We start from the raw sequence: 16,154 nt of genomic DNA on the forward strand, positions 1-16,154 counted from the left end.
GGGAATCATCGCCATCGTAATCAACATCTTGAGGCACTCACAGCAGCAGTAGAAATAAAAGAGGTAACATCTTTACAGGGGAGAAGCGGAATATCCGCAGCGGGTGCCATTTAGCCACAACAACGCCAGTGTTCATACGGAACAGCTGCATGTCCCACGGTAATGCGATTCATCCAAGCTGAAACAGGCGCTACTAGCAATAAACCTAAGCAGTTGGGTATTTCGCTGCTTATGAAGCAAACCACGGTCTTCCATCGACCGCTGATTAGCCCATCAAAGCTGCAATTTTTTCGGTTTCGTTGGACCCTCACCTCGTGAACGCCACGCACCCGGCACATGACTTGGTTTTCCGCTCTCTTTTCTAGAAATTGCTTGGGGAGTCGAAGCAAGGAATGTCATCGTATGCGTACACAGAAATTGCTTGTGACGTTAGGAAAGTGTGCGTCGGAATTTACGGGCTTTTGGATTACGGGAATTTATTTCAAGAGGTGTAACGAGGGAGTTGCCCTCTTTACTATTATTACGTCACCGAGTAAAATGCAGGGTTTATTCACTAAACAAGGTTTTTCGGATGTTTATCTCAACAAACAGGAAACGAATAAAAACTCTGAAGAAGCAGTCAATTAACGAAATGTGCACTTTAGGTTTGATTATTCGGATACTGCAACGCTTCCATGGGAGCATTTATTTCTCAGCTCTATTATTTCTCGAACAATCGAATGAGACAAAGAACTTGGCCGATAACAAAACCCAAGTGTCGGCCAATGAAGAAAAGTTGAAGCACTTTCGCTATAAAACAAGGTTGTCTGGCGCTGTACAAAGGATAAAGAGCAAACCAGAACCCCGTTAAAGAGTGATACCTTGAGAGGTCAGCCTGTGTAACAAAACATAAACAACACATCTTCATCACAATACACTCCCTAAGAAATTATGGACCTCATACTATAATAAAACAATTGCCCAAACAAAAAAATGTTCATCATCTCGCGTATTATGAATGGAGGCGAAAAATGTGGCCGACTAGGGGCGACCACTTGAGCGACCGCGTGCGTCGTCGTAATGCCCGGCGTTCACCGTCGGGAACGACCTCGAAGAGAAGTTTGTGAACACGTCGTTACGGGGCCATCCTACTGCCTACGCTGTCGGGGCGATTTTGGTGGATAGTTGTGCATTCGCTATTGCGCATCAGTTTCCACCACAGACATGGCTAATGTACAATTATAAAAACAGAAGTTTGCTAGTATCCGACCTCGTAAAGCAGTATGTCTCAGCTGACTTTGCTTTCCCAGGAGAAGCCATATTTTAAGGTCGAAAAACCGTACTTTTGGTTCCTCTTAATCGGCAGTTGATTACGACGTTTCACGCGCCGACGCTACACAGGCGATTAGGCGTGCCGTAGTGGTGGGCTTAGGGTCAATTGTAACCACCGGGGGATCTCTAACGTCGCCTAAATCTCGAACACACGAACGTCTTCACTCGTCACCTGAATCAAGCATTTGTAATAAATAAAGTATTCGATGCGATTGCATGTTGATTAAACACGCTTATAATACGGGTCAATGCAGATGCGGTGGTAATTTTTGTTTCGGCGAATATGTTTCGTTCTACGGCGTTGAAAAATACAAACACCAGAAATTCACTCCCAGTAAACTTTTGAACGGTGCAATGATATCAAGGCATATAATAAGCGCGTTGCCAGATTACGCGTTTCTACACTACGGAAATTTCGCTGCATTTGATTCAGCGGTTCTTAGTATTTTTTGATTTAAAGGTGGCAGCTTACGCATACACAAGGGGCCTTGTTCTATATTTTGGCGCTCGTGATGAAGAGGCACCTTCGATATTTTCAGATATCTCACTCGAGGCTCTTTTTGATGGGAATAATAATTATTGTGCCTTAATAATTAGAAAACGTACAAACTGATCGGCTGATTTTTTAACCCGACCGAAAGCGTGCAAACACGCCCACTGGCCTCTATCCAGAAAATCCTGAAAGTGCGCTAAATGAAAAATAACATCGACTACATATCTTTCTAGCAATTGCCACTAAACCTAGCATTAATAGTTTTTTATTACTGAAGTGACAATGTTATCCAAATGTAGCAACAAATCTTCTGCAGCGCTGTCCTGTGGCAAAATTCTGGAGCTGCTCTTCGCCGTTACTACTTTTCGCGAAAGGTGGCGCGGTGGTACATCACGCGCTACACCGGTGTTTTCACCCGCTCTTCAGGTGCTGCTCGTTGCAAATGCACACATCATGCTCTCAAGAGCGGTAACTCGAGTCGTTTCATTCACATGGCAGTTTTCAAACATGTCCTCGTACGTTTCTCGTACTCACAGTTTTGAAATAACTTCTATTTCAAGTTCATTCAAACACACCTCACCGTGAGGTATAAAGTCTGTAACTCGTCGCTCGAGCATGCATGATAAAGGGTGCTTGTCTGGGTGTAAAAGGACCCGGCAACACGCCTTTAGCAATGCACATAAACTTGTGCGACATTTAGATTACACTTCCACAATACCTGAGACAAATATTATACGTGCACGTGAAGCGGTAAGCTCCAAAATCTCTGTAAAATACGTGGAAAAACCAACGGCACTCTCATTAATTTGTCTCATATGAACATTTGTAATTACGGCATTATAGCGGTGGCTGCCCTATTGCCTGTTGCTTTTGAGCTTCACCGTTTATTTCTTGCATTTCCTGTAACGATCCACCATTTCCGGCGCTGTGCACAAACCTCTTCTATCACTGAACCTGTACGAACAGAGTGTAGGACAATAGGGTGCCATGTGGACACCCGCATAATATGGTCCCAAGGGAGTCCTTCGGCCCCGCAAATACCAACGATATCTGTAGGTTTAACCTTTTTAGGTAAAGTAAAAGAAAGCATGAATTCTTGCAGATGGTTTAGCATTATTTTTGCTGTTTAAAGTGTTAAATAAAGCTGCAGCAAGATGGTATGGCATTCATCCTGCACATATTCCATATTTTACGCTGGAGTAGGTTCATTCTTGACATGGCGTTTTTCCGTGGGCCATTAGTAGGTTATTTGGTCCTATAGATTATTCACATAGGAAACTTTATTGTAGGCGCGTGAAAATAAATTCGGTTTTCATTCCCTGGTAATTTCTATTTGGTTTGTTTTGAGAAGTCACAATAATGTCCTAAGTTAGGTACTACGGGCCGAGACCTGACTTAGCTCATACTGGGTTCCACTGCGCTTGCATGTTCTCTTTCACTGGAAAATCGTTTACAGAAATAAGTGCAACTGCAGTGCCCGTAATTGATGTGAACACATTTCATACATGAACGCGGAACAGCACATGATTTCAGGTCAAACATGTTTATTAATCAAAAGTGTAACTTTGTTCTTCCTGACTTCCTTTTGCCTGCAGGCTCTATCTCAATGGGAGAATAGGGCTAACCGTTGTCTAAAAAACATAGCGCTACATCTTTTGATGGTTATTACTCGAAATCAATATGAAGAGAAAAATAATACACAAAATATAACTGGTTTTATACAACGTAGACCTTTGGAATGTTGATGTGAAAGCCGAATTCTTTCGTATGAGCACGAGGGTACTCAGGTGGCACAAACAGGGGCGCAGTGGTATTAATCGTCACTCCTCTTCCAGGACGGACTCTGATATCATCACCCTTTTCGGCTTCCCTCCTCCAACCCATCTCATTTTTTTTGTGTTGCTGGATCTTCACTCCCTGCTACGCCAACAGGCCTATGACAATACGCCATGCGCCTATCCTGTATTCCCTCATATTTTGTGGCCGTCCAAAATCGCGCAGTTTTTTTACTTTACGTTGAAGATTCACCAACTGGCCCACCAACAAGTTCTTCTAGACGAACGGGCGTATGCTGCGTAGGCCGGCTAGCCTGCAAATAATCAATCAAGCAAAAAATCAATCAATTGTCGCGAACGCGACAAAGAGGCGAGCCGAGACACGTCTGAACGCTATGCCGTGCACCCAGAAACTGGGGCCCCGTTTTATTCCACGCTCGTGGCGTTGGTGGCTACTTGCGCACCGGCAACGCGTGGCCCGCTCTCATTGGTTATTCAGCCAGCCCCAGCGCAATCGCCGCTGGAGCGCCGCCACATGGAGCGCCGCCCCTTGAGACGGAGTCTGGAGGAGGAGTCCGTGTAGAGAGCGGTACAGCAAAACGCACAGTCTCTGCGTTTTGAGGTTCACGGGTGGTTGTGCGAACGGAAGGGAGGGTGGTGGTGTTCAGGGTGGAATGCTGGGTGGTGGAGTTGAAAGCAGGCAGAGCAGCTTCGGTGAATGGGGCTTGAGGCAATCGATGAAAACGACGGTGTTGCGGCCGTTGACGCGAATTGTAAACGTCTTGTCAGAGAGTGAAATGACGAGATGAGGACGGGTGTATGTCTGTTGAAGTGGCCGGCGGGTACTGTCGACACGGATGAAAACGTATTGGCTGTCAGAAAGGTTTCGATGAATAAAAAATTTCCCCGCATTTCCCCGAGGGGAAGAATGTGAAAGTGCGAATGCACGAGTTGAATTTGCGCGGTTCGGTAATGTTCGCGAAAGAGAGATCACACACACACACACAACTACAAACAAAGAAAGATGCATTTATTCACAGACACCTATTTGTGTTGTCGTTGTACTTGATTGCTAGAGCGGATCTCAGCTTTGAAAGTTCGTGTCAGTACTCCTTTAAGCGGGTGCATTAGCCCTTCTCACGCCCGATTCCTGGCCAATCCCCCACGTGGGTATGTGCCATGCACAGACACCTATTTGTGTTGTCGTTGTACTTGATTGCTAGAGCGGATCTCAGCTTTGAAATTTCGTGTCAGTACTCCTTTAAGCGGGTGCATTAGCCCTTCTCACGCCCGATTCCTGGCCAATCCCCCACGTGGGTATGTGCCATGTCAGCGGCCAGAACCCGATTCTTGGCCAATCCCCCACGTGGGTATGTGCCATGTCAGCGGCCAGGCAGCGCGCACCCATCTCCCCCCGTTGCCAAGGAAGACGAGGGGATTCCTGGCCAATCCCCCACGTGGGTATGTGCCATGTCAGCGGCCAGGCAGCGCACGCCCATCTCCCCCCGTTGCCAAGGAAGACGAGGAGCGCGCGTACCCGCAGCTGTTGCTATGTGGACGGACGGCGGTCGCCGGAATTCCGGGTCGCTGATAAAGTGCATTCGCACTTAAAAGTGTGCTTGGTGGAACACGAACGGCGTGGTTGGGGACGGATATAGTGTAAAAACCGGGTTAAATCGTGTACGTAGGACAGTCCAGGGGACGAAAGGTTGTCTTGCGGCTGGGGAGAAACCAGGAAATCTGCCGGTAAGCGCAAAGACGTGCAAAAGACCATTCGAGAGGCTGCACAACCAACATCTTCTTTGATGACAGTGTGTAATCCCAGCAGCACAAGAGGAAGGTGAGCTGTCCTCTGTTCAGGTGATTCGTTAGCATCAATGAGGTCTTTAGCTGGCAATGAAACCTCTCGACCATGCCGTTAGCGTGAGGATGGCAGGCCGTTGTTTTTAGGTGCGTTACACCGAGTAAGCATGTCAAACGGTGAAAGAGCGTAGACTCAAATTGGCGGCCACAGTCTGTTATAATTATCCGACGGCACGCCAAAACGGGCGATCCACGTGGACATAAGTGTGGAAGCAACAGTCAATCGTCGATTGGAACCGCCTCTGGCCAGGGAGTAAAACGGTCGATCACTGTCAAGATGTAACGGTAGCCCTTAAACTGTGGTAGCGGACCAACGAGATCGACGTGAATTGTGGAGAACCTAGAGTCCAGCATTTGAAAATGGGCCAGAGGTGATGTGGTATGCTGACAGACCTTGCATTGCTGGCAGGCGAGGCAGGAACGAGCCCATGCGCGTACGTCGGAATTCCTGCCAGGGCAGACGTATTTCTCGGCAACCAAACGCCGTGAGGCACAAACTACAGGATGAGAGAGACGGTGAATAGAGTCGAAAGCAATGCGCCTGAGAGAATCAGGAAGGTACGGTCGTCTGCGGCCTGAAATCTGATCAAAGTCCCGAATCAGGGTAGATGATGTCCTGTAGTTGCTGACAGGAACTGTTTGAAGAACGCAGAGTTCGGAGCCCCTCGTCATCTCGTTGGGTTTGAGCCAACTCCTGAGTACTAAAACCGGAGCGTTGTATGGTCGAAATACCGCTAAGGGCGTCGACTGGGATGTTGTTAATTCCCTTGACATGCTGAATGTCGGTCGTGAACTCTGCAAGATACGCCGTGTCACGTCTCTCGGGTGAGAATATGTAGTCTTCGATGACTTTAAGGTGTTCGTAAGAGGCTTGTGATCGGTGAAGATGACCAAGCTGCGGCCCTCAAGAAAAAAACGGAGATGCTTAACAGCGAGATATGCCACCAGGAGATTCCGCCCGAACGTGCTGTAGCGTTGCTCAGTTTCTTCTTCGAAAAGAAACCGAGTGGGTGCCAGGTACCACGGATGTGTTGCTGAAGTACACCTCCAACCGCGCAGTGCGAAGCGTCTACCATCAGGCTCGTGGGAGCGTTGTGGCGCGGGTGCACAAGGAGAGTAGCAGAAGTAGGCGCTCCTTAATGACACTGAACGCGCGATCGGCATTTTCAGGCCATTCAAGCTTGCACTCGGTAGACTTGAAAGCTTGAAGGAAAATTTCGAGAGGGTGCACAATGGCCGCACAGTTTGGGATGAACCGTCGGTAATGTTTCACCAGTCCCAGGAAATGGCGCAGTTGGCGTAAGGACTCAGGACGAGGGAAGTCGATTATGGCTTTCACTTTTTCAGGTAGAGGGTGAATTTCATTGCGGTCAACAAGGTGACCGATAAATCTCGATGACGGCAAACCGAATGCACACTTTTCCCTCTAAGAATGAGGCCATGCTCAGCTAGGCGCTCGAAAACTATCCGCAGATGGGGCAGATGCTCAGATAACGACGAACTGGCGACAAGAACGTCATCTATGTTGGCGAAAACAAAGGGCAAGCTACGGAGGACGACATCTATGAAGCGTTGAAAAGTCTGAGCTACGTTGCGCAACCCGAAAGGCATCCTAATGAATTCGAAGAGGCCGAACGGTGTAATGATGGCAGTTTTCTTCACGTCATCCGGGGCTACATGGATTTGGTGGTAGGCTTTTTAGAAGTGAAGCTTTGAAAATATTGTACATCCGCTGTGGTTATTGGTGCAGTCCTGTATGTTAGGTATTGGTACATTTGGGGCACAGTGGCCATGTCCAAGGAGTGGTAATCACCGCAGGATCTCCAGTCACCAGATTTCTTCGAGGCCATGTGTAACAACGAGGACAAGTTGTTCGAAGACGGGCGAGCAATGCCAATCTCAACCATGTGATGAAATTCCTGCTGCGCAATTTTATATTTCTCCGGAGCAAGGTGACGCACCACGGCATGCGTAGGGGGACCAGTTGTAATGATCTGATGAATGACGTCATGCTTCACTGGCTTTGTCCAATCAGGAGGTGCAGTCAAGGAAGGAAACTCATTCAGCAACTCCCGGTACTAAGATGGTAGGTCGCAAAGAGGGGTAAAGACGAACGGGTAGACGGTAGATGATCGGCCTGTGACCGAAAGACCGTTTGCGGCCTCCAGGATTCTTTTTCGGGCCATGTCAACCAGGAGTCTGAAGTTTGGAAGGAAATGGGCTCCTAGAATGGCGTGACTCACGTTGGCCACGAGAAAAATCCAGCGAAACTCCACGGCGTAGGCCGATGTTTACCGTAAGGAATTTTTTTCTTGTACACGGGGATGCTGGACTTGTTAATACGTTGGAGATGGCACAGTGGTGGTTGAGTGCGGTCATAGGAATTAGCGGGGAGCACACTCACTTCAGCACCAGTGTCAACTAGAAATCGATGACCACTAATTGCATCTGTGATGTAGAAGAGGCCGCTGTCGCTGGCTGGGGAATCGGTCGCCACCGCCGCGTGCGCGGCCAATTGTACGAAGGGAAGTTCAGAAGCCGTCGCGAGGATCATTTGCACAGACGAGGGAAGCCGTTGTAGGAAAAGTTCCTTCAGCAAGCGGGAGTCCGTGGCGGAAGGTGTGTCGCCGAGCAGGATTTGCAGTTCGTGAAGGAGCTGCGAAGGTCGACGATCACCAACTCCTGCGCAGAAAGCAGCCGCTGGAAACGCTGCCGTTCCGAAAGCCTCGTGCGGCTTAAGATGGCAGCCTTTAATGTGTCGTAAGGGTTCGTGGTAGGTGGCTTTGCGAGGATGTCGCGAACTTCGGCCGCCACCTCAATAGGTAGTGACTGTTGGAAATGGTTGAAGCGGGTCTCTTGCGACGTGATGTGGCTCACTCGGAAACTTACCTCGGCTTAAAGGAACCACACGTCGGGGTTCTGAGCGCTGAATGTGGGCGAACGGCAGGCGATGGTGGAGATGCCGTGTGAAGAGGCAGCGGAGGACGCGGAATTGCCGCCGGTGTCGCGAGGAGGGTCCATTCTGGCTCCTTGACTCCGCTGCAGCGTCCGGGTCACCAATGTCGCGAACGCGACAGAGTGACGAGCCAAGTCACGTCTGAACGCTATGCCGTGCAACCAGAAACTGGGGCCCCGTTTTATTCCATGCTCGTGGCGTTCGTGGCTGCTTGCGCACCGACGACGCGTGGCCCACTCTCATTGGTTGTCACTCAGCCCCAGCGCCATCGCCGCTGGAGCGCCGCCACACAATCCAACGTTTATTTACGTGCCCAGGAACAGCCGGCGGGGGGCCGTTCTTGCTGGCTCCCGAAGAAAAAAAAGCAAGCAACATACGAGCACACACCGCACAAATAAATACGTTTAGGACAGCGTTGATTACGCGAAAAATACACACTCTCCTGCACCCATATACACATTCAAACACATGCATACAGACACACATAAACACAATTGCAGCACCTTGCACCAAGGCATGAGACACCACGCGTACATTTATATCATCACAAGTACAGAGTGAAAGGTAATGTATACATAAATTATACCAATGTTAAGTTGTGCAAAAACGCAGGCACTAAAAAGAGCTTATATGGAAAGAGCAGGGTATACGCCGCTAGCGCTGCCTTCAGGGGCGCAACTGAAATCCCCCTAGCGGCCCGTTTCGAAAGCAGCCGCAGGAGTCTCCGTCGTGCTCCTCTTGTCGCCGATGTTTTTGCGGCACGTTCACGACTGAGATTTACCGTTTGTGGGCGTTGAAAATCTATGGTTATGTAGAGCAGTTACTCTGTGGGCAGGTGGGTGTGCTTTTATTATTGTGTAAATGTTTCTGACGCGATCTTAGGGTGGTATATTCGGCATGCATATACGCCATGTGTGTGTCACAGGTAAGCGTCGCGGAACCGGCGTACGCATGGAGCAGATTGTAGTTACACTGCCGTGAAATTCGCCAACAGTGTCTCCGTAACCACCGTTTCCTGAGAGGTTCATGCCGTGGTTATACGCTACAATGCAAAGAGGTTTTGTGCGCTCACATATTCTAGTGAAGGACCCATACTTAACAGCACGCCAGTTACAATTTCCAATATCATAACTCAGGTACTGATCACTATAATTTACAAGCCAGTGTGTCTTATTTTGCGAAAATGCAACCAAAGTACGGTGGATAATGCACAATCATACTCGGGGATCGCCACATGAAAAAGGGCCGTCTCATCGTGAAGTGAGCGGTCGCAAACATTCATCTGCTACATATACCCTCCGCGAGTAGCGCGGAGACGTGCGTAGAATATTCCACCGAAACCAAGAAGAGGCAGTCGTCTTGAAGGAAAAGCAGGTTTATTGGAACGAACTTGTGCTGCCCTAACAACTCAAAAAGTACAGAGCCGGCGAAGCAGTAGTCAACAAAGTGACTTGCGTCGGCGAGCGTCGGAGAGTCGCATGAATAACGCTGCGTCTGTTCTGCGGGCTTTTCTCTTTCGGCGCGAGTGTTTCTCGAACCGTCGATTTCCATCCAGAACTTTGTAAATCACAGTAGGTTATACCAGGCCAGTTGACACTATGGCGAAACGCTGTGCTTTTCCGAATGAGATAACCCGTGCGGCATAAATATAAAGAATGGAACATGAGCTTCGCTCGGGACACAGATAACACAGCCGGGCGCAACCGGGCAGTAAAAACAAACCATCAATTAACAAACCCAACGCATGGTTCGCGGCATATTAACCCCCCCCCCCCCCTCTAATGGCGAATTCCATAGGAACAACAGGAGCACGTGGAGCGAGCAGCCAGAGCAGCACACGGGAGTAACGTGGACGTGTGCTTTCGTTCCGCGAATGAAACATTCGCGCTGCTCCGGGAGCAGTGAAAAGACTTTCCCCGCTCTCGCTTCCCGGAGCATTTCGCGCGCACGTGTTGTCCGCACGCTGTTCCTCCCCAGTTTTGCCAGGTACGTGCCGGTGGTTTTGTGTCTGCCTTCCGCATGGCGACGAATGAAGAAACCGAGCGGATGTTCATGTCCATGATAGGGTCACCATCGTATCTCCCTAAAATTAGCTGCGAACGATAACAGCATCGGCCGTCTTTTCCAAATACGACTCTGCCTTCGGACGCTGCTCCGGCGCGTGAACAGGTGCTCGAACATAAACTCATGCAATGTCAAATCATCGTCGTCGTCGCTGCTGCTGCTGCTATCCGATGATGAGTTTGCGCTTGAATCTGTTATGCTTTTATGGTCTACAAGTAGCAGCATCGTCCAGACGGCCGCGCTTAGCTGCTGTCGTACGCACTGAGCGACTAGCGCGGCTGCTGGATTCCGTCATTTTTCCTCCGCCACCCGGGGATAAAACCAGAAATTACGTAAAAGAGGTCATGTGACTTCCTCTGCGTTCCCTGTTACTCCGCCGCTGGCGGCGAAGCACCCAAAACTGCTCTGGGCTGCTCTCGGCGCCAAAAAAGTGCTCCTCCTATACCAATGAAACATAACGCCCCTGCTCCTGCCCGACCACTAGAAGACGCCAGAACTCGCGAGAACACTTTGGGTGCAGTTAGAAGTGCTCCTGTTCACCCAATGCAAAGCGTTTATAAGAGTGTAGCAACTTGATACTAAAATAAAACGACAGTCAGAACAAACAACAACAAAAAAAGTCCATCATCTTGCGGAGTAAGGTTTGAGGCGAACCACGTGGACAACTTCGGGCCGCGTGCGTCGTCGTGATGTGCCAAACTCACCATCGGGGAGCACCTCGTAGATGAGTTAGCCAACACGTCGTAGAATCCGGTATGGTTCAAAATACCGTCGCTGAAGATTCTCACTGAGTCCGCGCCGTCGGATGGGAGTCCAAACCCACACATGATCCTCAGGGTGGTACTCGGCATGTCGGCGTCAGAGATTGTAGCGTCTGGCATCCACCAGCTGCTCGTTCGTTATACGAACTCGAGCGAGCTGGTGGGCCTTCTCCGCACTAAGGTATCCTTGGACGTCGGCATTGAGGTCGTCGTTTCTACGCACGGGAGCAAGGCGTAGAGCATCGTAGCCGGTCGTCGTCCGTACACAAGCTCGAATGGTGTCATCTGCGTAATTTCCTGGGTCGCAGTATTGTATGCAAAAGTGAGATACGGAAGTACTTCGCCCCAAGACTTGCGTTCAACGTCGACGTACACAGACAGCATATCTGCGGTCGTCTTGTTCAGACATTCCGTTATTCGTTCATTTGAGGGTGGTACGCCATCATTTTTGGTGATCGGTGTTGCTGTAGAGTAAGATTCCTTGCATGAGATCCGCACTGAAGGCCGTTCCGCGGTCCGTGATTAGGACTTCGGGGGCTCCATGCCGGAGTAGAACTTGGTTCATAAAGAACTTTGCGACTTCTTGTGCTTGCCCCCTCGGAAGAGCGACGGTCTCTGCGTAGCGCATCATGTAGTCTGTCGCTACGACAATCTACTTGTTCTCGGATCGGTACTTAGGGAACGGGCCCAGAAGGTCCATTCCAATCTGTTGGAAGAGCATCGTTGGGACGGCGATTGGCTGCAGAAGTGGGTCTCGTCGGTGGGGTTTTTTGTCGCTGGCAGTCACGGAAGTTCCGGACGTAGTGGGTGGCGTCGGATGTAAAGCAGGGCCAGTAGTACGTCGCCTTGATTTTTCCAATTGTGCGAGCTGTGCCGAGATGTCCGGAAGACGGGTCGTCGTGGAGCGCTTCCTACATTTCGTCATGAACGTCTGTGGGGATGGCAAAAAGATAATTCCTTCCCGTTATGGGGCTGAAATGCTTCTTCACGAGGACGGAGTTCTTCAGATTGAGTTCTGTTAGGCTGTGTTTGAAAGTCCTAGGCACAAAGACGTTGCATCCTTCGAGGTAGTCGACTATGACGCGAAAGTCGGGGTCGGTACGCTGCTGGGCGACAAGGTCGCTATCCGTCATGATTTCGAAGAATGCGCTGTCTTCTTCAGTCTTGTGCTGGTGGGTCGACGGGGGAGCGGAAGAGGCAGTCGGCGTAGGAGTGTTTCCTGCCGGATTTATAGAAGATTGTAACGTCGAACTCTTGCAGGCGCAAGCTCCACCGTCCGCAACGGCCAGAGGGATCGTTCAAATTGGCAAGCCAACACAGCGCATGGTGGTCTGTCACAACCTTGAACGGTGTACCATACACGTACTGGCGAAATCTTGAAATGGCCCATATGATAGACAGAAACTCTTTCTCAGGGGCAGAGTAGTTTTTCTCCGCCTTCGATAGACCCCTGTTGGCATAGGCGATTACGTTTTCGCAACCGCTTTGCTTTTGGACGAGGACGGCACACAAGCCTATATCACGGGCGACCGTGTGCATTTCCATTTCGGCATTTTCGTCGAAATGAGCGAGCAGAGGCGGGCTTTGCAGGCGTTTTTGCAGCTCGCAGAATGATTTTCGTTATCGTTTTCCGAGCTAAAAGGGGTGCTATCTTTCGTCAAGCGTGTGAGTGGCTCTGCAATGCATACGAAGTTCGCGACAAAGCGCCGGTAGTATGCGCACAATCCGAGAAATCTTGCAACGACCTTCTTGTTTTTCGGCCTTGGGAAGTTCGCAATGGCTGAAGGTTTTTCCGGGTCAAGTAGGACTCCTGCGGCGTTGACACCGTGGCCCAAGAACACCTGCTCCTCATAAGCGAAACGGCACATTTCAGGCTTCAGTGTTAACCCCGACGTACGAATGACCTCGAGTACACACTCCAACCTTGCAATGTGTTATTCCAGGAAGATTATTCCAGGCCAGTTGACGCTAGGGCGAAACGCTGTCCTTATCCGAACGAGAAAACCCGTGCGGCATAAAAACAAATATTGGAACATGCGCGTTGTTTGGGACACAAATAACACAGCCGGGCGCAGCCGGGCAGTAAAAACAAATCATAAAGAAACAAACCCAATGCATGGTTCGCTGCAATATATTCCCCGTCCGCGACTAAACACTTCTTCGAAAAATCGTCATATTGCACAGGGAGCTTTCAGAATAAAGCGCAAACAGAAATCAGATGGCCCTATAAGATACGACGTTTATTTATTTATTTATTTATTTATTTATTTATTTATTTATTTATTTATTTATTTATTTATTTATTTATTTATTTATTTATTTCAAGTACCTACATCGCCCATTGGGCATTGTTGTAGGGGGGTTACAGTAGAAAATAGAATACAAACAGCAAAATTGTAACTGAACTAAAATCATGCATAACATTATACATGAGAAATCTAAATACTTGCAGTACAGCATTGTAACAACAGTACAAAACACAAGAGTATACAACAAAAATAGTAATTATACACATTAAAAATCAACCACGAGAAGTACAAAGCCAACGTTAAATATATGGGCCATTTCAGCAATTCAAAATGCTGCTTCAATGGCTGTTAGGAAATTAGAATCAGAGAATATTGGTATTTTTAGCGCATTCCAGTCGCTAATAGAGTTTGGAAAGAAAGAGTATTTGAGGACATTCAATCGACAGGTATATTCTCTAATTTTATATAAGTGATCTTTCCGTTCGGACATATAACTAGTCGTCTTGAAATACCGCTCTTTATTTATTCCAGTCTTACTATGATATATATTATATAAGAATTTAAGTCTTTGAACTTTCCGTCGTCCACAAAGGGGTTTCCATCCAACGTTCTTCCAATGACACATTTCATCGCTTGTAATCCCTGAATACTTCAAAAATTCGTCCGGCATACGATCAGCTGTCCGTTGAAGTTGAAATACAAAAGGAACGTAAACGCGAAATTCGTGTGTGTTATTACTAAAACGTTCATTGCTTGATTTCGCTCAGCATTTGTACACTGCGTCCCTATCCGCTCACCCCGCCCATGTCTCCTGAAAAAGCAGTGCACTTCGCATCTAGTTGGTCTGGTGAGTCCTACCCTGCCTCAGTTTCTACGAACGTCTTTAGCATGTCAGAAGCTGGACTCAGCTTTTACATTGACGTTTGAGCTATTAAGCTTCTTCCGGACTTTCACAATATTTATTTTTTCTCGGTTTCATTGGCTTTCCTTGGTTCTTGGTATAAGGTTTGAGTTGATACACGTTTAACGACGCACCAAATGGAATGATGATGATGGTGGTGGTGGGTGTTTAATGGCGCAAGGCAAAAGAGGGCAAAGAGCGCCAAAACGGTGGTTAGGTATGAAGGATGTAACCATAAACGCTAAAATCATTCAACAAAAACAAAATCGAATTCAGTATAAGACAATGAGGATGGCTGGTGTAAAAGGCCATGTTGTGATGGTGCGTGGCATGAAATCGGGTTTAAAAACAACTACGCGTGATAGGAAATGAGGTGTAAAAACTTGATGTCACTAAGAAACTAAAGGTGCGTTGTACAGGAATCACCGGATCATCCGCTAAAAACAATGCTGGGTGTAGTGGAATGTGCTGTCTGTAGAGGTCAGGGAAGTGTTTCTGTCGTGTTGTGTGGAGTGCTTTGCATTGAAGTAGCACATGGATCACGGATAGGCCGTCTCCACACCTGCTACACAAGGGTCTTGGAGATCCCGTGAGAAGGTATGAGTGTGTTGCATTCGTGTGGCCTATACGTAATCGAGCCAGGGTAACTTCATTGTGCCTGTTGTGTATGTCAGTGGTGTAACAAAAAAGGACCAGCGTCTGGCTTCCGATACGGTGATGGTTATCCGCTGAAGCGAGTCCATCTTCTGCATGAACCGCGTTTTCGTTGCTGGACCCAATAAAAATATCTTCGACTCGAAACCGGGTTGCTGAACTGCTTCCGAAACGAGAGGTGTGTCACCGACGTAAAGGTCGCAACAGGGATGCTCAGAGGTTTCCCAAACAAGAGTCGCATCATCGATGCTGAGGCCGTGGCAGAACGGGTCAGACGTCTCCCGAGCGGTAGTCAAGTCGTCGAAGCGAGGGTTGCGGAAAGGCTGTAGCGACGTCTCTGACGTGAGAGCTGTGTCGGCGACAGCAGCGCCGACACAGCTCCCAAGAGTGTCTTTATAACGTATAGTTTGTTGTCTGCCTGTTCATTCCAGTGTGCTTGCCATGTATTGTGAAGGTGTTGACTGATGTGTGACTTAAGGTTAGTGTACGGTATTGTTGTTACATCCACTGTGTTTGCAAGTGCAGCAGCAACGGCCATTTGATCTGCTGTCTCGTTTCCGGCGATCCCCGAGTGACCTGGCACCCAGCATACGGTCACCTCAAGAATTAATGCAAATAGCTGACATAATGGTTTTGTAAACTAGATGAATAATATGGTTTTTACAAAACTGCTTAGATGACAATGCACGTACTACACTCAAGGAATCTGTGAAGATGATAGACTTGGGAATTTTATGATGAACTATGTGCTTTAAAACCAGAAATATGCCATAGGCTTCAGCCGCAAAAATGCTGCTTTTCAAGTTTACAGTGTTAGATACCCTAAAATCAGGTCCGTGCGCAGCACACGACACGATACGGGCTGTTTTTGACGCGTCGCTAAAAAATTCTGCACACTTGTATTTATCTTGAAGGAACAAGAAGTGCTGAAGAATTGCAGTTGTGGGTACTCGTTTTTTATCAATCGCTACAAAGGACAAATCGCACGACACGGGGCGAAGCTGCCATGGTGGTCAAATGTCGGAAAGGGTCGATTTGTACGTGTCTGAAAAGGTGACAGATAATTCTGACACCTCCTGTCTCACCCTATGTGAGAAAGGACCAGAGATAGATGGACAATTAAGAAG

Source organism: Haemaphysalis longicornis, unplaced genomic scaffold, assembly GCF_048455015.1.
Source record: "Haemaphysalis longicornis isolate Haplotype H1 unplaced genomic scaffold, Haemaphysalis longicornis Haplotype H1 scaffold_12, whole genome shotgun sequence".
Taxonomy (NCBI): Eukaryota; Metazoa; Arthropoda; class Arachnida; order Ixodida; family Ixodidae; genus Haemaphysalis; species Haemaphysalis longicornis.